This window comes from Salmo trutta, chromosome 5 (assembly GCF_901001165.1).
Source record: "Salmo trutta chromosome 5, fSalTru1.1, whole genome shotgun sequence".
Taxonomy (NCBI): domain Eukaryota; kingdom Metazoa; phylum Chordata; class Actinopteri; order Salmoniformes; family Salmonidae; genus Salmo; species Salmo trutta.
This window is the reverse complement of record NC_042961.1, coordinates 54,982,132-55,006,932: the sequence shown is the minus strand read 5'-3', so window position 1 is coordinate 55,006,932 and position 24,801 is coordinate 54,982,132. Positions and strand designations below refer to the sequence as shown.

Here is a 24,801-nt window from a genome sequence, read left to right as displayed (position 1 = left end):
AGTGTAGCGAAATGCTTGTGCTTCTAGTTCCGACCATGCAGTAATATCTAACAAGTAATCTAACAATTTCACAACAACTACCTTATACACACAAGTGTAAAGGAATGAATAAGAATATGTACACATAAATATATGGATGAGCGATGGCCGAACGGCATAGGCAAGATGCAGTAGATGGTCTAGAGTACAGTATATACATATGAGATGAGTATTGTAGGGTATGTAAACATAATTATATCTCTTTCTCCTCGTTTCTCCTCCTCTCCCACGTCCCTGACCCTCTCTACCACATCCTCTCCTCCTCTAACTTTGTTTCTCTCTCTGTTTCTCTCTATCCCTCTCTGTCCCTCTCTCTGTCCCTCTCTCTGTTTCTCACTCTGTTTCTCTCTCTCACTCCCCCATCATGCCATATGCTTCCAACTGCCTTCCTCGACAGCTACAGGATTTAAACGCTCCATCCAACCGGCCAACAAGTCTTTAAAAACAATATGTTCCCTTCCTCTCCAACCTTATTTACCCTACAGTGGGAGTGTGTGTGTTCAGTGGGTCTATCTGTCCCTCTCACTGTCCCTCTCTCTGTACCACTTTTTCCATCTCTATCTCTTTCTTTCTCTGTCCCTCTCTCTCTGTCCCTCTCTCGCTCTGTCTCTCTCTCTCTATCGCTCTCTCTCTGTCCCTCTCTCTCTGTCCCGCTCTCTCCCTCTATCTCTCACTCTCTCTGTCTCTCTCTGTCTCTCTCTGTCTCTCTCCCTCTCTTTGTCCCTCTCTCTGTACCACTTTCTCCATCTCTATCTCTCTCTCTGTCCCTCTCTTGCTCTGTCTCTCTCTCTCTGTCCCTCTCTCTCTGTCACTCTCTCTCTCCCTCTGACTCTCTCTCACTCTCAGGCTCTCTCCCTCTCTGTCTCACTCTCTACCTGTCCCCCTATCTCTCTCTCTCTCTACTGCTCTCTATCTCTCTCTGTGTCTCTCTCTCTCTCTCTTTCCCTCTCTATCTATCTGTCCCTCCCTCTCTCTCTCTCTGTCCCTCTCTCTCTCTCTGTCTCTCTCTGTCTCGCTCACTCTCTGTCTCTCTCTGTCCCTCTCTCTGTACCGCTCTCTCCCTCTCTGTCTCACTCGCTATCTGTTCCTCTCTCTGTCCCTCTCTCTTTCTGTCCCTCTCTCTCTCTGTCCCTCTCTGTTCCACTCTCTGTCCCTCTCTCTGTCCCATTCGCACTCTCTCTGTCCCTCTCTCTCTGTCCCTATTGCTCTCTCTGTCCTTCTCTCTGTCCCGCTCTCTCTGTACTGCTCTCTCCTTCTCTCTCTCTCCCTCTCTCACTCTGTCCCTCTCTCTCTCTCTCTGTCCCCCTCTCGCTCTGTCCCTCTCTCTCTCTGTCCCTCTCTCTCTCTCTTTCTCTCTCTGTCGCTCTCTCACTCTCTGTCCCTCTCTGTCTCTGTCCCTCTGTCTCCTCTCTCTCTGTCCCTTTTTTTCTCTCTCTCTTTCTCTTTCTCTGTCCCTCTCTGTCACTGTCCCTCTCTGTCCCTATCTCTCTCTGTCCCTCTCTCTGTCTCTGTCCCTCTTTCTCTCTCCCTCTCTCTCTTTCTCACTCTCTGTCCCTCTCTCTCCTTCTCTCCATCTCTCTCTCTCGCTCCCGCATGTCTTTCTTTGTATCTTTTCTCTCTCTCGCTTTTTCCCTCTTATCTATGTCCACTTCCCAGTTTCCTTTCCTTTACCGGAGAACACGCCTCTTCTTTCTTTCTCCTTTTGTTTCTCCTCTCTCTATAACTCTGTATGGTATTGTGATCCTTGTATAATAAACACAACAAAAGAAAACACAAAGACTAGGGCACTATATAGAAAATAGGATGCCATTTGGGACAGAGCCAAAGACACAAGCTGCCCTCCTGATAATCTAAACTCCCATAGGGCTTTGCCAATGTCTCAATATGTATTTCCTCTCTGAACAGGATGAGAGAACACGGGTAAACACACACGAGATGGCGCCGACAAACACGGTCGCCCTGTTTCTATCTCCTAGCCAACTTTGCAGTCATTTCTTTGTGTTATTTCTTACGTTATTTAAATCCAGACTTGGTTTCTTCTATTGTAATCGCTCCCCAGCTGCCAAACTAACCCTGATTCAGATGACCATCCTACCCATGCTAGATTACGGAGACATAATTTATAGATCGGCATGTAAGGGTGCTCTCGAAATGCTAGATGTTCTTTACCATTCGGCCATCAGATTTGCCACCAACACTCCTTATAAGGCACATCACTGCACTCTATACTCCTCTTTAAACTCTGTTTACCCGTCGCAAGACCCTCTGGTTGATGCTTATTTATAAAACCCTCTTAGGCCTCGCTCCCCCCTATCTGAGAAATCTACTGTAGCTGTCACGCCCTGACCTGAGAGAGAGGGTTTGTTTCTCTATGGTGTTAGGTCAGGGTGTGGGGTGGGCATTCTATGTTTGTGTATTTCTTTGTTTTGGGCCAAATATGGTTCCTAATCAGAGGCAGCTGTCTATCGTTGTCTCTGATTAGGAATCATACTTAGGCAGACTTTTCCCCACCTGTGTTTGTGGGTTATTGTTATTTCTGTGTGTGTAGGGCACAGTGCGTTACGTTTCTTGCTGCCTACCTGTTTCTTGTTTTGGTTTCGGTTTCCTTCAATAAAGATGTGGAATTACCGGCACGCTGCGCCTTGGCTCCTATATGACAGGGAATTTGAAGACAGCACTCGTGACAGTAGCCCTCGTCCTCCACATACAACACCAGTTCTGCCAGTCACATTCTGTTAAAGGTTCCCAAAGCACACACATCCCTGGGTCGCTCCTATTTTCAGTTCGCTGCAGCTAGCGACTGGAACGAGATGCAACAAACACTCAAACTGGACAGTTTTATCGCAATCTCTTCATTCAAAGACTCAATCATGGACACTCTTACTGACAGTTGTGGCTGCTTTGACTGATGTATTGTTGTCTCTACCTTATTGCCCTTTGTGCTGTTGTCTGTGGCCAATAATGTTTGTACCATGTCTTGTGCTGCTGTTTTGCTACCATGTTGTTGTCATGTTGTGTTGCTACCATGCTGTGTTGTCATGTGTTGCTGCCTTGCTATGTTGTTGTCTTAGGTCTCTCTTGTCGTGATGTGTGTTTTGTCCTATTTTTTTATTTTATTTATTTTTTATCCCAGCCCCTGTCCCCGCAGGAGGCCTTTTACCTTTTAGGCAGTCATTGTAAACAAATAAGAATTTGTTCTTAACTGAGTTTCCTAGTTAAATACAGGTTAAATAAAAATACAAACATTTGGTAAGAATGTTTCATGAATTATTACCTACAGATGAAAACAACTGTTGGATATTAGATCGGTGGTAACGGCTGAAATTTGAGCTTCCCTGACCTGGATCCTTTGTTTGAACTTCCAGATGCTTCTCTATTCATCTATTCCCCTCACGGAACAACACCTCTTCCCTGTTTGACCTAGATAGTTTGTGTGTGTATTTATACGTAGGCTACGTGTGCCTTTTTAAAAATGGATTATTATTGAATGATATAACTCACAGGGGAGAGAGAAGCTGTTGATTACTTTGAATCTTTTAACTTTGTGGCAAAGTTTGTATGTGTTTTGGGGTGTGTGTGTATGTGTGTGTGTGTGTGTGTGGTAAAAGCAGGTAAAAGCCTCCCCTGCTGATAGAGGACATCTGGTATTACTGCTCAGTGGTGAAACACACACACACACACACACACACACACACACACACACACACACACACACACACACACACACACACACACACACACACACACACACATATTATTAACCTCAATACTAAAAGACACCCAGTAGTTAGTCAGTAGTTAGTCAGCGGTTAGTCAGCAGTTAGTCAGTAGCTGCATCTATAAGAACGCTAAAGCTTGGTCTGGGATTTACCTCATGATCTCAAATTTAAATCCCAATAAGTATATTTTCATGGATGGAAACGTTTTGTACTGATGCTCGCTGGCGGTAGCTGTTGCATAAGTTGTATAAGGTAAGGGTCTAAGGTCAAACAGAAACCATGGGAGACGTCCAACAAACAGACCAACTAACTTCCTCCTCACACACAGATACACATTCAATCACACACACACACTGTGGAGAAGGAGGGATGGAGAGGAGGGAGAGAGAGAGATGAGAGAGGAGAGAGAGGATGAGAGAAGGATGTACTGTGGCATACAGTAGTACACAAACGCCAATGCAGTTGTAAATAAGAATGCCCAGAAACTAGAATATGCCATGTTCTTAACTGACCTAACTTGCCTAGTTAAAATACAGATCAACATCACCATGAGATCCTTCCCATCCCTCTCTCTTCTCTTGTTCCTTTTCCCCTCCTCTCCCCTGCTTCATCCCTGCTTCCATTTCTTCTTCCTTTAACCACCTTTTCCCTCCCTCCCTCCCTCCCTCCCTCCCTCCCTCCCTCCCTCCCTCCCTCCCTCTCATCGTCTCTCTCTCGCTCTCTCTCTGGGCTTAAGGAGTCAAGCTTGGTTGTCATGGTAACCCAGCTGTAAGTGACCAACACAAGCTTGCTTCCTGCCATCACCATGGAAACACTTCCTGGCTGGTTGTCGGGGGCAGCAGAGGAAAAAACAGCAGCTGGATTTACCATCGGTATTAAGAAGGAACTAATCCTTTCAGTTCACCAATCTCCCTCTCCCTGTCTCTCTCTCTCTCTCTCTCTCTCTCTTTCTTTCTTTCTTTCTTTCTTTCTTTCTGTATCTGTATGTATGTCTCACTCTCTGTCTGTCTCTCTCCCTTTATATATCTGTCTCTCTCTTTGAATGTTGTATCTGTGCAGCTCTCAGTTCCCTGTTGTTGGCTTTGTCTGGTGTAATATGTCAATTGATTCACCACATCCCCAACTGAGTCCCAAATGGTATCATATTCCCTATATAGCACTGCTTTTGACCGATGGGCTCCGGTCAGATGTAGTGCACTAATGTACCATTTGGGTCACAGCCTAAGCCTCCAGACCAGACGGTCAGATTTAAAACCAAACAGAGAGAGAGAGAGAGAGAGAGAGAGAGAGAGAGACAGAGAGAGACAGAGAAGGAGGCATACAAAAGGGGAGCGTGCGGGTTGAGACAGAGAGGGATAGAGGAATGGAGGGATGGGGTGAATAGGTCAGTGGAGGAGGGCTAAGGGGTGAACAGTTCACTCTGTCAATACTGGCACACACAGTGTCTTTGTGTCTCTGTCTCAAATGGCACCCTATTCCCTATGTGGTGCACTACCTTTGAACTGGTCAAAAGTTGTGCACTATTTAGGGATTACACACATTTTATAGGAGACATATAGCATACCCAGGTCTACAGTAATTATTTCATCCTGGAAATAATCCCATGTTCAGAGGGCTAAATAACAGCAGAGTCTTCAGTAAGAAGTCACTAGGTACTCAAAGCCAATCATTTTTTACTGTTAGCATTAGTGGCTAGCATAAAATGAGGATCATGAATAGCTGCAAGCCACTAGTGTTTACGATTAGCATTAGCTAGCATTGTGAGTAGCATGAACTCCTAGCATTTGGACTGATTGAAGGCACAGCATAGCATAGTTTAGCATAAGCTAGTGTTCTGTATGGTGCAGTGTGGGTGAACGTTTCAGATTCACTGTAGCTTACTTCAGAAACAAATCAACATGCATTCTCTATCTCACATTCAACTCCATTGTCAAAGACTAGTATTTAGCAGTGGCATCATTTTTACATCAAAAGCACCAACTGAATCCGTCAGTGAAAAAGCACATGAAGGTATCAACACGCTACAGCTATTAGAATTCTTATGGTAGGGATTGGTAGTGATGCGTGACTCTCCTTCCCTCCCTCTCTCTCTCTCTCCCTCTGTCTGTCCTTTCCTCCCTCTCTCTCCCTCTGTCTCGTCTTCCCTCCCTCTCTCTCCGTCTCTCTCCTTCCCTCCGTCTCTCTCCTTCTCTCCCTCTCTCTCCTTCCCTCCCTCTCTCTCCGTCTCTCTCCTTCCCTCCCTCTCTCTCCCTCTCTCTCCTTCCCTCCCTCTCTCTCCCTCTGTCTCTCCTTCCTTCCTTCCTTCCTTCCTTCCTCCCCTCTCTCCCCCTCTGTCTCTCATTTCCTCTCTCTCTGTCCTCAATGACAATATATTGTATAATGCAGAGACTGTCTGGAGGCATCCCAAATACACTATACAAATCGCTTCCATCTATAAATTGCAACAAAAAATCCAGATAATGTCAAAGTACTAATGTGGCAGAATGTGTGAGTTAGAAACACAGATGACTGTGTATGGATCATTCTTGACTGTGAATGACACTGTGTGTGTGTGTGTGTGTGTGTGTGTGTGTGTGTGTGTGTGTGTGTGTGTGTGTGTGTGTGTGTGTGTGTGTGTGTGTGTGTGTGTGTGAGAGAGACTGTGAATGTAGGTTAACATGGATGAGAGTGGAGCTCTAGTAGCGTGGTATGAAATGTATTTCTGTATTCTAATGGTTCATTAGTGGCTCTGCGTTACACTAGATAAAAATATCATTCTGCCTCTGGGTGGAGAGAGAGAGAAAGAGCGAGAGAGAGAGGTGTGAGCTTGCTTAACTTGATCATTTGTGATTTTTCAGTACTGTGTGTGTGTGTGTGTGTGTGTGTGTGTGTGTGTGTGTGTGTGTGTGTGTGTGTGTGTGTGTGTGTGTGTGTGTGTGTGTGTGTGTGTGAGACTGTGTTTATGATTGTAATTATTCTACTCTGACTAGAGGAAGACAGTAGTGCACTATACTAGGAATAGGTAAAGGGTGTCATTTTTGGCACAGACAGAGACACATGGTGACAACTTTGACTACTGCTGCTAATGAGAGCTAACAATAAATCATGGACAGAGAGAGGTAGATGTAGAGAGACCGAATCACCTACCAACACACCGACTGACACACCGACAGACACACCGACTGACACACCGACTGATAGACAGACAGACAGACACACCGACTGATAGACAGACAGACAGACACACCGACTGATAGACAGACAGACACACCGACTGATAGACAGACAGACACACAGACACACCGACTGATAGACACACCGACTGATAGACAGACAGACAGACAGACACACCGACTGACACACCGACAGACAGACACAGACTGACACACCGACAGACAGACACACCGACTGACACACCGACAGACAGACACACCGACTGACAGACAGACCGACTGATAGACAGACAGACAGACACACCGACTGACACACCGACAGACAGACACACCGACTGATAGACAGACACACCGACAGACAGACACACCGACTGACACACCGACAGACAGACACACCGACTGATAGACAGACAGACAGACAGACACACCGACTGATAGACAGACAGACAGACACACCGACTGATAGACACACCGACAGACACACCGACTGACAGACACACTGACTGACAGACACACCGACTGACTGACAGACACACCGACTGACTGACAGACACACCGACTGACTGACAGACACACCGACTGACAGACACACCGACTGACAGACACACTGACAGACACACTGACAGACACACTGACAGACACACTGACAGACACACCGACAGACACACCGATAGACACACCGACTGACAGACACACCGACAGATAGACAGACACACCGACAGATAGACAGACAGACAGACACACCGACAGATAGACAGACAGACAGACAGACAGACACACCGACAGACAGACAGACCGACAGATAGACAGACCGACAGACAGACACACCGACAGACAGACACACCGACAGACACACAGACAGACAGACACACCGACAGATAGACAGACACACACCGACAGACACACACAGATACACACACACACACACACACACACAGTTTGAGGACAACTTGCCAGTAAGGAAGCTCAGACAGACATTTTGGTCTAAATCAGTCTGGGGGTTTGTCTGGTAGCGCCTAGCCTACATCCCAAATTGCATCCTATCCATATATAGTGGCCTAGTTCTGACCAGGGCCCATAGGGCTCTCTGTCCACTATGTTAAGAATAGGGTGATATTTTGGATCACCTAATGGGGTGAGAGATGAACACACAGGAATAAAGGAGACAAGAGGAGAGATGCCCGAGGGAAGGAGAGAGAGAGAGAGAGAGTTAGAGAGAGAGAGAGAGAGTTAGAGAAGGAGAGAGAGAGTTATAGAAGGAGAGAGAGAGAGTTAGAGAAGGAGAGAGAGAGAAAGAGAGAGAGAAAGAGAGAGACAGAAAGAGTTAGAGAAGGAGAGGGGGGTAAAGAGAGAGTGAGAAAATAGAGAGAGTATTGGGTATTTAGCATGTAGCCTAATGACAGAGACTATGGCGAGCACAAGAGCCAGTTCATTTCCTGGAACCACAACAGGTTAAAGGTCATTAAGTCAACAAGTCAAGAAGGTGGAGGTCAGGGATCATCCAGCATTAACAAGAGTATTTCTTCGTATTCACCAGCACGTGTGTGTGTGTGTGTGTGTGTGTGCGTGCGTGCGTGCGTGGGTTTACAAGTGAAGATTCTCTGCTTCGTTGTCGTCAGCCTCCGATGGAACAGAGTAAATAGGCATTTTAAAGTCATAGATTTAGCTGGTGGTAATTTGTGGATTAGACACCGGCTGGAATGCACCCTCTATCTCCACCCCTTCCCTCCACCCCTTCCCTCCACCCTCTATCTCCACCCCTTCCCTCCACCCCTTCCCTCCACCCTCTATCTCCACCCCTTCCCTCCACCCTCTATCTCCACCCCTTCCCTCCACCCTCTATCTCCACCCCTTCCCTCCACCCTCTATCTCCACCCCTTATCTCCACCCCTTCCCTCCACCCTCTATCTCCACCCCTTCCCTCCACCCTCTATCTCCACCCCTTCCCTCCACCCCTTCCCTCCACCCCTTCCCTCCACCCTCTATCTCCACCCCTTCCCTCCACCCTCTATCTCCACCCCTTCCCTCCACCCTCTATCTCCACCCCTTCCCTCCACCCTCTATCTCCACCCCTTCCCTCCACCCTCTATCTCCACCCCTTCCCTCCACCCTCTATCTCCACCTTCCTCTCACCCTCTTCACACATGGTTATTCTATTTATCCTCTGTCTTGCTCTCCTTTTCTCCCCCTCTCTCTCTCACACTCTCTCTCCCCCTCACTCTCTCTCTCTCGCTCTCTCCCCCCTCTCTCCCCCTCGCTCTCTCTCCCTCTCTCTTTCTCTCTCTTTTATCACCCACCTCCAGATAATATGTGTAGGAGGGAGAGAGAGAGAAACAGGGATAGAGAGACAGAGAAAATGAGAGAGCAGGAGAGAGCGCTATAGCTTGGCTGACATCAACCTCTCACAGGATGTTACTGCCAAGAACCACAACAACACAAGGTTCATACTGCTGTACACAGCTTAACACACAGCCAATATTGAAGCCTCCTACCTGTTCAAATACAACGTGCAAGATGCAAACACGTGCACAAGCACCTATGCACCTAGTCTTGTAGACTTTACTGAGGAGCTGGACGCATGCACGCACACACACACAAACGCGGGAACACGCACCCACAGTAATGTACCTTTGCATAAATTACTAGTATAAACAAACGCCTGAGTGAATTAGTCTAATCCTAAATGGACAGGTAAGATGTTGAACATGTCAGGCTACACAAAGGCTGTGTGTGTGCGTGTGTGGTGTGTGTGTGTGTAGCTCAGTGATTTCCTGCTGCAGTTCTTTGATGAACCCTTCAGCCCGCCTCTCTGCTGCTTTTTGATTCCCCTTGATCTCTATGAGCTCAGTCGGGCTCATCTCAATTAAGAGCTTCATATCGCTGACGGACTTCAAACTGATCTCTAGCTCGCTGTCTGCTCTACTCTTGCTGAGCTCCACAGAGTGTTTGATCTCCTTAACGTTCCCCAGTTGCTCCTAGATCATCTGCTGCATTTCTGCCTTCGCTTTCTTGAACATCTTCTCTCCCCCCAGAGGTTTGTCTGGCTTCTTACACCCTCCATCCCCTGGGACAGGGCTGGTACAAGGGCTGGAGCTGGGGATGGTACAAGGGCTGGAGCTGGGGATGGTACAAGGGCTGGAGCTGGGGCTGGGACAGGGGATGGAGCTGGGGCTGGTGGTAGAGGGGCTGTAGCTGGGGCTGGTACATGGGTTGGAGCTGGGGCTGGTAGAAGAGCTGGAGCTGGTACAGGGGCTGGAGCTGGTACAGGGGCTGGAGCTGGTAGAGGGGCTGTATCTGGGGCTGGGACAGGAGATGTACCTGGGGCTGGTAGAGGGGCTGGAGCTGGGGCTGGGACAGGGGCTGGTAGAGGGGCTGGAGCTGGTACAAGGGCTGGAGCTGGTACAGGGACTGTAGCTGGGGCTGGTAGAGGGGCTGGAGCTGGGGCTGGTACAGGGGCTGTAGCTGGGGCTGGTATAGGGACTGTAGCTGGGGCTGGTACAGGGACTGTAGCTGGGGCTGGTAGAGGGGCTGAAGCTGGGGCTGGTACAGGGACTGTAGCTGGGGCTAGTATAGGGACTGTAGCTGGGGCTGGTACAGGGACTGTAGCTGGGGCTGGTACAGGGACTGTAGCTGGGGCTGGTACAGGTGCTGTAGCTGGGGCTGGTACAGGGACTGTAGCTGGGGCTAGTATAGGGACTGTAGCTGGGGCTGGTATAGGGACTGTAGCTGGGGCTGGTACAGGGACTGTAGCTGGGGCTAGTATAGGGACTGTAGCTGGGGCTGGTACAGGGACTGTAGCTGGGGCTGGGACAGGGACTGTAGCTGGGGCTGGTACAGGGACTGCAGCTGGGGCTGGTACAGGGACTGTAACTGGGGCTAGTACAGGGACTGTAGCTGGAGCTGGTACAAGGACTGTAGCTGGGGCTGGTACAGGGACTGCAGCTGGGGCTGGTACAAGGACTGTAGCTGGGGCTAGTACAGGGACTGTAGCTGGGGCTAGTATAGGGACTGTAGCTGGGGCTGGTACAGGGACTGCAGCTGGGGCTGGGAGAGGGACTGCAGCTGGGGCTGGTACAAGGACTGTAGCTGGGGCTAGTATAGGGACTGTAGCTGGGGCTGGTACAGGGACTGTAGCTGGGGCTGGTACAGGGACTGTAGCTGGGGCTGGTACAGGGACTGTAGCTGGGGCTGGTACAGGGACTGTAGCTGGGGCTGGTACAGGGACTGCAGCTGGGGCTGGTACAGGGACTGTAACTGGGGCTAGTATAGGGACTGTAGCTGGGGCTGGGACAGGGACTGTAACTGGGGCTAGTATAGGGACTGTAGCTGGGGCTAGTATAGGGACTGTAGCTGGGGCTGGTACAGGGACTGTAGCTGGGGCTGGTACAGGGACTGTAGCTGGGGCTGGTACAGGGACTGTAGCTGGGGCTGGTACAGGGACTGCAGCTGGGGCTGGTACAGGGACTGTAACTGGGGCTAGTATAGGGACTGTAGCTGGGGCTGGGACAGGGACTGCAGCTGGGGCTGGTACAGGTACTGAAGTTGGTACAGGAGCTGGGGCTGCTACAGGGGTTGGAGCTGGGGATGGTACAGGGGCTGTAGCTGGGGCTGGTACAGGTGCTGAAGTTGGTACAGGAGCTGGAGCTGTGACTGGTGCAGGAGCTGGGGCTTTGCTTTAGTGTTGTGTTGACACGTAGCTTAGGTCTTCTTTGGAATCACTCTTGACAGAGTGGACACTTGGTCACTTTTCTCCCAGTGTTTGTTGATTACAGGCCTTGCAGAAGTTGTGTCCACATGAGGTGGTGACTGAGTCAGAGATCAAATTTAGACAGAAGGAGACCTCAAACTTCTGTACATACTGGAGACTGTTAAGGGTTTCCATAGCTGGAAACAGAGACAGGCACATATTAGAGACAGGCTTGTGGCTGTTGTTGACTTGATTTCAATGCACTCCTGGTCTGAATGAACAGTCCAACGTCCGACTGCTTGTATCGACACATCAGAAGATGGGTACAGCTCCATGTTCACAACTCTGACAGTAAACACTGATGTGGCAAACAGTAAAAAACAGGAGATATAACTAAAATATATGTACATTCATTTGTAGTTTGATGTCATTTGTAGTGTGTGAATCAAAGCACTCTCCTCCCCTTCTCCTTGTCTCTTCCTTCATTCTCCCTCCCTTTCTTTCTCCACCTATCTCTACCTCCACTCAAGTTTTATTTGTCACATACACAAGTACAGTGAAATGCTTAACTTGCAAGCCCTACCCAACAGTGCAGTATTCAATATCGAAATACTCTCTCCTTATTTGAGTGTGTGTACATTATGCTCTTCTTAGAGTGAATCTGATGATGTCCATAGGAATGGAATAGTCAGTTGAACTGTGTGGAGTTACTTGAAGAGCTGGTATGAGTAACTAAATATTAACTTCACCACTGTTCTGAAAATTACCCTACCCAAGTCAAAGTACAGCATTATCCTGATAAATGTAAAGGTTAGGGACTGTATAAAAAGACAAAAAACAGTACCAGTCAAAAGTTAGGACACACCTACTCAGGTTTTTCTTTATTTTACTTTTTTCCACATTGTAGAATAATAGTGAAGAAACCAAAACTATGAAATAACACATATGGAATCATGTAGTAACCAAAAAAGTGTTAAACAAATCAAAATATATTTTAGATTTTAGATTCTTCAAAGTAGCCTCCCTTTGCCTTGATGGCAGCTTTACACACTCATGGCATTCTCTCAACCAGCTTCACCTGGAATGCTTTCCAATGGTCTTGAAGGAGTTCCCACATATGCTGGGCACTTGTTGGCTGCTTTTCCTTCACTCTGCGGTCCAACTCATCCCAAACCATCTCAATTGGGTTGAGGTCGGGTGATTGTGGAGACCAGGTCATCTGATGCATCACTCCATCACTCTCCTTCTTTGTCAAATAGCCCTTACACATCCTGGAGGTGTGTTGGGTCATTGTCTTGTTGAAAAATAAATAATAGTCCCACTAAGCGCAAAACAGATGGGATGAATTATCGCTACAGAATGCTGTGGTAACCATGCTAGTAAAGTGTGCCTTGAATTCTAAATAAATCACAGATAGCGTCACCAGCCAAGCACTCCCACACCATCACACCTCCTCCTCCAGGCTTCATGGTGGGAATCACACATGCGGAGATCATCCGTTCACCTACTCTGCGTCTCACAAAGACACGTTGGTTGGAACCAAAAATCTTGAAATTGGACTCATCAGACCAAAGGACAGATTTCCACAGGTCTAATGTTCATTGCTCGTGTTTCTTGGCCCAAGCAAGTCTCTTCTTATTATTGGTGTCCTTTGGTAGTGGTTTCTTTGCAGCAATTTGACCATGAAGGCCTGATTCATGCAGTCTCCTCTGAACAGTTGATGTTGAGATTTGTCTGTTACTTGAACTCTGTTAAGCATTTATTTGGGCTGCAATTTCTGAGGCTGGTAACTCTAATTAATTCATCCTCTGCAGCAGAGGTAACTCTGGATATTCCTTTACTGTGGCACTTGATGGTTTTTCAACTGCACTTGAAGAAACTTTCAAGTTCTTGAAATGTTCCAGATTGACTGACCTTCATGTCTTAAAGCAATGATGGTCAGTCCTTTCTCTTTGCTTATTTGAGCTGTTTTTGCCATAATATGGACTTGGTCTTTTACCAAATAGAGCAATATTCTGTATACCACCCCTACTTTGTCACAACACAAACTGATTGGCTCAAACGCATTAACAAGGATTAACTTTTAACAAGGCACACCTGTTAATTGAAATACATTCCAGGTGACTACTTCATGAAGCTGGTTAAGAGAATGCCAAAAGTGTGCAAAGCTGTCCCTTTTTTGGTTACTACATGATTTCATATGTGTTACTTCATAGTTTTGATGTCTTCACTATTATTATACAATGTAGAATATAGTAAAAATAAAGAAAAACCCTGGAATGAGTAGCTGTGCCCAAACTTTTTACTGGTACTGTATATACAGTGCATTAGGAAATTAGTCAGTCCCCTTCACTTTATCCACATTTTGTTACGTTATAGCCTTATTTTAAAATTGATTAAATAAAACATGTTCCTCGTTAATTTACACACAATACCCCATAATGACAAAGCAAAATCATGTTTTCAGAAATGTTTGCATACATTTTTATTTTTATTTTGCAATGGTTCCTTAAATACAGACGCTGGGAAACAGGAAGCAAGTACAGGGTGAGGATGTAATAATAAATAGACATAAAACTAAACAAGAACAGCGTCTGGACAAGAGAAACAAAACAACATCAATGGAGACACAGGAATGAAACTAAGGAAGTGACAGATATATGGGAGGCAATCAATGATGTGATGGAGACCAGGTGAGTCCGATGAAGCACTAGTGCACGTAGCGATGGTGACAGGTGTGCGTAACGATGAGCAGCCTGGTGACCTCGAGCGCCAGCGAGGCAGAGTGGGAGCAGACGTGACATATTTACAGAAGTATTCAGACACTTTGATATTAGACTCGAAATTGAGCTCAGGTGCATTCTTTTTCCATTGATCATCCTTGATTGGAGTCCACCTGTGGTAAATTAAATTGTTTGGACATGATTTGGAAAGGCACACACCTGTCTATATCAGGTCCCCAGTTGACAGTGCATGTCAGAGCAAAAACCAAGCCATGAGGTCGAAGGAATTGTCCGTAGTGCCGAGGCACAGATCTGGGGAAGGGTACCAAAATATTTTTGCAGCATTGAAGGTACCCAAGAACACTGTGGTCTCCATCATTCTTAAATGGAAGAAGTTTGGAACCACCAAGACTCTTCCTAGAGCTGGCCACCTGGCCAAACTGAGCAATCAGGGGAGAAGGGCCTTGGTCAGGGAGGTGACCAAGAACCCGATGGTCATTCTGACAGAGCTCCAGAGTTCCTCTGTGGAGATGGAAGAACCTTCCAGAAGGACAACCATCTCTGCAGCACTCCACCAATCAGGTCTTTGTGGTAGAATGGCCAGACGAAAGCCACTCCTCAGTAAAAGGCACGACAGCCCACTTGGAGTTTGCCAAAAGGCATCTAAAGGACTCTTAGACCATGAGAAATAAGATTCTCTCGTTCCCTACGGTGAAGCATGGATCGAGGGAAAGATGAACAGAGCAAAGTACAGAGAGATCCTTGATGAAAACCTGCTCCAGAGCGCTTAGGATCTCAGACTGGAATAAAGGTTCACCTTCCAACAGGACAACGACCCTAAGCCCACAGCCAAGTCAACACAGGAGTGGCTTCGGGACAAGTCTCTGAATGTCCTTGAGTGGCCCAGCCAAAGCCTGAACTTGAACCCGATCGACATCTCTGGAGAGACCTGAAAATAGCTGTGTCGCAACGCTCCCCATCCAACCTGATAGAGCTTGAGAGGATCTGCAAAGAAGAATGGGAGAAACTTCTCGAAATACATGTCTTACAATCTCGTAGAGTCATATCAAACAAGACTCAAGGCTGTAATTGCTGCCAAAAGTGCTTTAATAAAGTACTGGGTAAAGAGTCTGAATAATTATGAAAATGTGAAAATGTCTAAAAAACTATTTTTGCTTTGTCATTATGGGATATTTTGTGTAGATTGATGAGGGGGAAAAAAACAATTTCATCAATTTTAGAATAATGCTGTAACGTAACTAAATGTGGAAAAAATGAAGGAGTCTGAATACTTTCCGAATGCATTTATCAATAATTATTTTGTCAACTTTTTTTTCTGAATGATAAAACCGATTTCTGAACTAGTACTTCCCAAACTTGTGGTGCTCTGGTACAAAATGCGCAAAGAGGTCAGCGGAAACGCAGCCTCGGCGTGGGCCTTTCTCACCTTTAAAACTCAATGCAAGCCATTGACATGACTTACACATGCGTGTTTCTACCTTATACTGCCAGCTAACGGATGCCAAAAGGCACAGAGCTTCGATGCCTTTCATGTGTCAATACCGTAAAACTTCTATTAATAGCACAGGCATTTATTTGCTTAAATCACTAAAATAACATGCACTTATTAGAGACAGGCTTCTATTTGAGCCAGGTGTCTATTTCTTTAATGCAGACAACTTTTGCTCATTTGCATAGTTAATTGTTTAATTCCAGCATTTACTTCCAGCATTTTAAACAGTATCTTAATTTCCTGCACTAATGTGTTATCATTTACACATTGTGTCACGTTTATTTTGTCAGTATGGCTCTATTTAAATAAATTAAATTAAATGTTCCTTGACAGAATCATTATTCTCCTCTGACTGTGCATCATTTTGGCAGTTATTACTATCACCACTAGAGGGCGATCGGCTGATTTCTGGGGGTTTGTACTCCCGAAGTTGTTGACTGTTTTTGTGCTTGCCAGTTAGCTAGCAGTTCTCAGCTGTTAGCAGCCAATGGCTAGTAGTGTCTTACTGGCGATAAAAACGGAAGATTGACATCATTTTTAAAAATCATTCCTGAGTTATTTAATGTAACAAATCAAACGTTAAGCCTCATAAACAATTAATGATTATTCATGGTAACCTCGTAAACAATTCATTGAAACCCAGCGTTTATTTGAAACAGGCGTTTGTTTGCTGAACTTTTTGCTGTTGCCCGGCTATTAAAAGGGACAGGCGGCTATTTGAGGCTGCGTTCAATTGTAGCTTTACGGTATGTCCCATTCATTTTCATTGCACTCAAATAATAAATGCGCATGCATATTGGCGTGAAAAAAGTAAAGGGATAGAGTTCAGCCCTGCTTATAGATGCCATACGTCATCTGCTGTCTTTTGGCGGTTACTTTACGATCGTTTTACTGCTAGATGAAAATAGTCGGATCGGGATGGCTAACGTGTTGCATCTCAAACAGTTTTCAAAGTGGGATTTTCTCGTGAAAATTGTGGTGATAAGGGATGGAAGACGAATACCTGAGTTTAGGGACCTCCATCAAAAGAAGGGATTTAAAATAGCACAAAAATTTAAGTCTAAGTGTTATCAACGGAAAGACTGGCTCTGTGGCTGCGCTGCTAGTAGCCGACTCTACCGAGGGCCGCGCCAACCAGATGGAACTCAACCTCCAGGCTGGTGCAGAACAATACGTTTACCAATGCACTGTTCTGGATTATGAGGGAAAATCCGGATGACTAGGATGGTGAAACCCTGGCCATGGTCTCTGGAGTTGATCTTTAGCTGTCAAAGGCATCCACCTGCTTTTTGCTCAAGGCCTGTGATGGAATTTTCTATGAAACTGATCATGCACTCTTCCGTGTTCTGCAGAATAAAGAAAGTGATGGATTGCCATTTTAAATAGAACCATGAGGAAACCCTTTTGAAATATTATGCTGACGAACTGAAATTCCCACAGAAGAACATTGTTTCTTAACTTTCTTGGAACAATTTGAGAACATGACTTTAAATACAACCATGGGTAAACCTGTAGGAAATGTTATGATGAAGTACTGAAATTCCCACAGAAGAACATTGTTTAACATTTTTGGAACAATTTGAGAAAATCACTTTAAATAAAAGCATGAGTAAACCTGTATGAACGTTTTTTTGTCAAGTTCCTTAAATGTGCTGAGAATGTTCCAAAGCCAAGCAACTATCCATTTTTTATTATGTTTTTATTTTACTTTCACATACACCAGGTGCAGTAAAATGTATGGTTTTACAAGGTCAGCCATAACAGTATGGTGCCTCTGGAGCAAATTAGGGTTAGGTGCCTTGCTCAAGCGAACATTGGCACATTTTCACCTTGTCGGCTTGGATATTCAAACCAGCAACCTTTCGGTTACTGGCCCAACGCTCTAACCGCTAGGTTATCTGCCGGTACTGCACCCTTCCCAGAATGCTGTGGGAAGGTTGCATGCAAAATAACTATACGACAACCACCAACCTCTAAGAAACATATGGTTCTCAGATTGTTGTGTGCTGGCTGGGACGTCATTTAAATGTCTCATCTCCTATAGAAGGAACGCACACGCAGGAGAACGATGATTGGATGATTGACTGGCTTTCATTTTCTCTGAATCATATTGCGTCCTCCTCCTCCTCCTCCTACATCCAGGCTGCTGATTCCACTAATGGAAAAGAACAAAGTGCACCCACGCACAGACTCACGTGCGCGCACACACACACACACACACACACACACACACACACACACACACACACTCCTGTGAATCATGCTGTAAAGTGTTGAGTCACACAGCCATGCTTCTGCTTGGGAGTAAAGTCATACTCTAATTAAGTGTTTATCTCTGCGCCATACTGCTAAGTTAAACACAGACGGTAACGCTAAGTATGGGTTTGAGCTATTATAGAATAGATATACATCAGATAGAAGAGGGAAGGAGGTCAGTAGCTCAAATACACCTATTATAGTATAGATATAAACTAGATAGAAGGGAAGATGAAGTGAGGTCACCTAGCAGCCCCCACACTGACATCATCAGATCTGAGTGACACTAAACCCTCTTAGGTAATGGATGCCATGAATGATAATTCCTCCTCTCTCCTCTCGTCACTTCTTCTCTCTTCTCCCGTCCGTCCCTCCCTCTGTTCTCCGACGATGTCTGTAACTGTAGATGACTCAGACACACTCCTCCTTCCCCTCTCCCTTCCTCCATCCCCCCTTACCCTCCTCTTCTGAAAAGATGGCCTGCTTCCCCTCTCCCTCCCTCCTTCATCTGTCCCTCCCTCCTTCCCTCTTTCCCTTCTCCCTCCCTGTTACTCCCCTTCCCTTCTGAAAGGAAAGTAAAGCAACGTGACGCTGCAGGCTGTACTTGCCATTAACAGATGTACTGTAGGATCAGGTTTCCTATTAGGATCTGAGAATCAAAAGCAACCCTGGATCTGTTGGGTACAGAACATTATACAAGATATCATTGTACAACCACCAGCTGACACCTGAAACCTGAACTGGGATCAGGTCTTACAGTAAATAACCTGACATCACTTGTTCTGCAACATGTTACAGCTGACTCAGAGTCAGTGTGAAAAACAACATGAGTGAAAGTCAAAGGCTTCACTAACAGGTGTTTCTCCCTCTTTAGTTTTCACCGCTAGGGCAGTTAGAGTAAGAGGCTTTTGGTATTGTCATTAAAGCAAACAGGAGATAATAATATAACGTTTCCATGTCAATGGCCTGTCCTTATCTTCCTCCTGCTTCATTGGTTTATTTTTTATTTTTTTTATTTAACCTTTATTTAACTAGGCAAGTCAGTTAAGAACAAATTCCTAGCCAAATATATAAAAGCAGATACAAGACGGAAGCTATTTTCCTCCTATTATGCAGCTGGGCTGGTGACTATAATCAGGAGTTTGGCCTACATTCAATGGGAAGTAGGCTGTGTGTGTGTGTGTGTGTGTGTGTGTGTGTGTGTGTGTGTGTGTGTGTTGCAGCTGTGACCCTGGTGCGCTAGTGGGACGAGGTCATTGCATCCTGTAGCATTTCCTCAATCATTTTCCTTCTATTCTGCTTCTCTCACACACACACACACGCATGCACGCACGCACGCACCCACCCACACAAACACACACACACAGCAGGCCTTGGTCCGGATGTGAGCATTACACACACAGATAAAGGGGTCTGTAATGCTCTAATGCTCTGTTCACTGGGGCTGGCTGCGGTCCAGAGGGTGTGTGTGTGAGTGTGTGTGTGTGTGTGTGTGTGTGTGTGTGTGTGTGTGTGTGTGTGTGTGTGTGTGTGTGTGTGTGTGTGTGTGTGAGTGTGAGTGTGAGTGTGTGTGTGTGTGTGCATTGCCCTACCTTCTGCATATTTTCACAGTAGTGTTGTATTTCCAGTGTAACAGGCAAACAGCAGCTGTTGATAAACTGCCAGATTGAGCTCTTGGCTTATACACTGACCATTCTGCACACATGTTCTACTAACCAATTATTAACGGGCTTTACAGAATAAAAACACTTTATCAAAACTCATGATATAACACAATGCAACAGCTCTGAGACTGAGCTACATGTCTCCATCAACAGATTGTGGTGACAAAACAAACAAACACATATTAAACGCCCACACTCAGAAACACTCAATAGATGCCATGTGAAACATTGGTGTTCAGCCAGAGAGGACAGTACTACTACTAATTTAGCATAGTTGCCAATGACGATGGAATATACAGTACGATAATGCTGCTATTTCATTGCAGCTATCTCAAGAAACCTTCAGAAAATACCTCATACCAAACACACACACACACACACACACACACACACAGCCATCTAACATGTTACCTAAAATGCTACAGCTGTGAGCTAGCAGCAAAAGCATTAGGATATGGTATAAGGTATTCACATGTGTATTACATAAGCACAGCACAAGGTCAAACACACATACAGACACACACACACACCACACAAAATGCAAGGTCTCTCCGTTGCTTCACATTTGATCAGTTCCTCTTCTATTAGGCTAAAGTGAAAGACTTCCATTAGTGTGTGGGTTGTTGTGCTCCTCTGTGCCAGCCAAGGATGTGAATTTGATGGTGTGTGTGTGTCTGCATGTGTGTCCCCGTGTGTGTGTGTGTGTGTGTGTGTGTCTGCCTGCGCATGTGTGTGTGCGTTTGTGTGTACATTTGTGTGTGACTGAATCACAATAAATCTGGATTAAAGAGGGGGGGTCCATATCTGTTCCAGAATGGAATCATGGTTTGAAAGATTTGGGGGAGATGTCCAATTCCAAAATTCTCTCCAGAGTTCAACCCAATATAAACAGTTACAGCTCAATGATGTGACACGGGACAAAATGATGTAACACAGGACCCAACAGGAGGATCCCTTTGAGACATAGCTTCCTCTACATCTGGCAGAGTGAGATGAACGTGTTAACATTCCAGAGCTATAACGGATACTGTGCATTGTCACTAGCACATCCCGACTCCCTTACTGTCTGAAACAAAAATATGTGCAGAGACTGCCAACACCAATACAGAAACACTGCTGTATCTTACATCATATCATGACAAAGCATTTCATTTATAGAGTCCTTTCCTTCTGGAAGAGAGTGGGGAATTCCTGAATCCACAAGTGAAGTGAGCCAGTCAGAAAATTCTCAATGGTCATAGTACAGAAAGTTCTGCTCTGATCTGTAAAGCCAAAATAAAAACAAGGTGTGTCTCTTGGACGTGGTGGTAGATATGTGACATTGAGTCAGCTTTTTGGTTGAATGATTCTCTTCCCCCTCTCCCTCTCTCCTCTCTGTCTCTCTCCCTCTCTCCGCTCCCTCTCTCCTCTCTGTCTCTCTCCCTCTCTCCTCTCCCTCTCTCCTCTCCCTCTCTCCTCTCTGTCTCTCTCCTCTCCCTCTCTCCTCTCTGTCTCTCTCCCTCTCTGTCTCTCTCCCTCTCTCCTCTCTGTCTCTCTCCCTCTCTCCTCTCCCTCTCTCCTCTCCCTCTCTCCTCTCTGTCTCTCTCCTCTCTGTCTCTCTCCCTCTCTCCGCTCCCTCTCTCCTCTCTGTCTCTCTCCCTCTCTCCTTTCCCTCTCTCCTCTCCCTCTCTCCTCACTGTCTCTCTCCTCTCCCTCTCTCCTCTCTGTCTCTCTCCCTCTCTCCTCTCCCTCTCTCCTCTCCCTCTCTCCTCTCTCTCTCTCCTCTCCCTCTCTCCTCTCTCTCTCTCTCCTCTCTCCTCTCTCTGCCAGGACAGGCAGTGCGCTCCCATTTGATATATTGATTTCAGTTTTTTTGCTCGGCGGACAAAAATGGCCAGTGCATCAGAAATGTGTTTCCCCTTGGCTACTTCCTGTCTGTGTCTGTGGGAATGTTAGTGGTCGAGTGTTTGCAGCAGTCTCTGAGTAAACTGAAAGGGGTTTCAGGAAGACATTTAAAAACATTAAACACAAAAACAACTGGTCCTTTTCTAATAGTACAGACCAGAGCAGAACTTTCTTTGCTGTGACAGTTTAAGTGTTATACCCTCTTAAAGAATGACTTTGGACAATATAAATATTGCCTGGTACCAAATATGTGCTTTTAGCCAAATATCATTGGCCTAGTACACACACTCAGGTACAACAGATGTATAACACATTTGACACAACGTGTTATGGTAGCCTACAACAGATATTTTTTTCTGAGTTTATCTGCACACTTTTTTTTACACAAGTATTGTGCACATACATATCATTAGTCAAACTTGTGGAAGTCTACTTGGTATATTTGGAATGTCACTTTTGAGAGGAAAAGCAATGGCAGGAAATGCAGTGACAGGAAATGCAGTGACAGCTGTCATCCTTTGCTTAACCATGTTTACAGCGTATTCCACCATGTTTGGGTAATTATTGTACAGAACGGTTCAATCTGGATCACTGTACTTACTGTAGGGAGGATCAGGAACCGTATGCTTCATCGAGTATCTCAGAGAAGCATTGCTGATCTAGGATCAGCCCTCCCCCGTCCATTTAAAGGTATTCAATAGGAGCTAAAATGATAAACGGATTCTAGATCAGCAGTCCTACTCTGAGACGCAACCTATATGGCAGTAGCTCTGTAGCCTTGTAGTGCAAGGAAAACATCAACACTGTACACCAAATCACTGACAGAAATGAGAATAAAATCGACCAAAAATGATATCTTGATGATAATACATTAGTAATGCATTAGTACTAATTAACCACCTAATAATATTGTTATCATTTCATTACAGTAGTGTTAGTAATAACACTATTGTCTCAATAATCAACCTTATTCATTACAGTATAGCCCAACAGTAGCTTTCAGCAAGCAGTCATTCACTTTTCCCCCCAATTTCTCACTCGCGAGTCGTGCACACATTCGTGCATGGTGATGCTGGACTCGTGCAACACCCGGGATAAAGAATGATGTAGGCTCGACATTTTCCCCATTCATTCATACTCACGAGGCACCGATGAACACCAACCGTCACTAACTAGATCAGAGGTCGTCATTTTAATATCGATTATTATCAGAACGTTCCAGATGAAGTATGGGTTGCCATTCGATGTTAAAATGAAATCATTTTATTAAAGGATGGGATTTGATACTACTGCACTGTTGGAGCTATGAGCACAAGCATTTCGCTACACCCGCAATAACATTGCTAAATATGCGTGTGTGACCAATAACATTTGATTTGATTTGAAGAGGTTAACCTGGTCTACACAACAATGTGTAGAAAGCAGGAGTGACAGCCTACACCATATCATCACAACGATTCATCAATAAATCAACTAAATGAAATGGTCCTTAGTTGGAGGATAGGGCCGTCTCCTTTAACGGTTCAACCGTCGGGTCCATGTAAACCGGTTCATTCAAGCCGGGTTCTCTTCCGAGCAACCAGCCATCATTCAAACCAAGGAAAATTACCGGCATTGTTAACTTGTTGGGAAATGGGTTATCATCCCAGACAAAAAAATAACAACAACCAAACGAAAAATAACCATGTCAAGTGTTTTGAAACACACTATTATGAAAGTAGCATGGTTTATGGTCTATTGTGTATGGGAATGCACACCGATGGTGCAAAAATGACGGTAGGTTATAGCTTACAGCAAGTCGAATGATTGATTATTGATTATTTGATAATGACAAAGTTCCACAAGCAAAACTACAGCCAAACACATTCGCACACAATACAATATATAACACCAACATTATTATAACATCAAAATGAATGACTGAAGAAAGAAACGAAAAGATGGCTTGGCGACTTACCCTGGGTTCTGTGTAGGCTATGAGTCAGCGAAGCGAGAGAGATTATCTGTGTCTGTGCGTAAGAGAAAGTGTTCACTTCTATCACAAAACTTTATTAAAATGTGATTTCTATTCGCTGTACACGCATACAATCTTGCTGCAAAGTACTCTTCCTCAGTCAGCTCCTCTATCCAGAATGTAGTTCGTTTAGGATGTTGTTAGCTATAGACCGCTGTCTTGTAATGGATTTTATTGTATAGCCTAAAAATATAAAAGCGATTACAAAATAAATTCTTATGTTGAAATTCTATTGGCTAGTGTGGATAAGTGCGTTGTTTTTTGGTCCAGGCAAGTTCGATCCGTCCGTCAGGTTGTAAGTAGGATAAACTACACAGTCTTGCCGGATCGTGGATGGAAACGCCTTTTCCGACTGGTATTCTGGCAGCAGCACAAACGATGATGTTACTTTGTATGCTAATAAGGAAACCTTCAAAAATAAAAGCCCACATTTCAAAACATTGCAATGTGGATAATTCATTAAAATTATATTGCATGTTAATTAATGGCCACGTTTATTGTGCCAACAAGTGAATGCAATAATTAATTTGAGAAAACAAATAAAAAAATATGCTTTTAAAAACATGTTTTAAGACCAATAATGAAAAAATTGAACGTTGACACTGGTATGTTGAGAAAATGGGACTGTAGAGAGAGAACTGTTCTACCTGTATCAGCTAAAGTGGGTGGAGAATACTCAGTGGGGTCTAACTAACCAAATATGTGTCGTTTTAGAGGGGGACTGTGTCATACATACCCAGCAGCACTTCCTTCTCCACCACTCCAGAGCCTCCAATGCAATACAATGTAATGTACTTACATAGGATACATATTGGCTTGTATAGAGAAAGCTTTTCTACCTGTTTCAGCTAAAGTGGGATGGAAAATACTCAGTAGGGTTTTCTACTCTCTACTAACCAAATATGGTTGGTTTTGGAGGGGGACTGTGTTATACACGTATGTATTTGGTCATGCATGTTATATTAATTCCAAAACAATAAATGCATGTACTGTTGTTCTGTTGAATATCAGCTGGTAAGACTAAACACTTTTTTGTTGTTGCTTACTTTGTTCTCCCAGCGTGAAATAAAATGTAAACAAAGACACAATGTACACAATGATGGACTGGCATACCTGTTAACGACCTAGATTAACCTAATGGTGATGGTAA

At 45.1% G+C, this 24,801-nt stretch overlaps 1 protein-coding gene across 1 annotated transcript in view; it reads right to left on the bottom strand.

Moving 5' to 3' along the window:
• LOC115194557 (astrocytic phosphoprotein PEA-15-like) overlaps positions 1–23,997 on the bottom strand; it is a 40,132-nt gene extending 16,135 nt beyond the window's left edge. The window contains exon 1 of the mRNA XM_029754346.1: positions 23,595–23,997. The gene's annotated coding sequence lies outside the window, so the exon portion shown is untranslated. The remainder of the gene's footprint in view (positions 1–23,594) is intronic.
• Between the last annotated feature and the right edge of the window lie 804 nt (positions 23,998–24,801).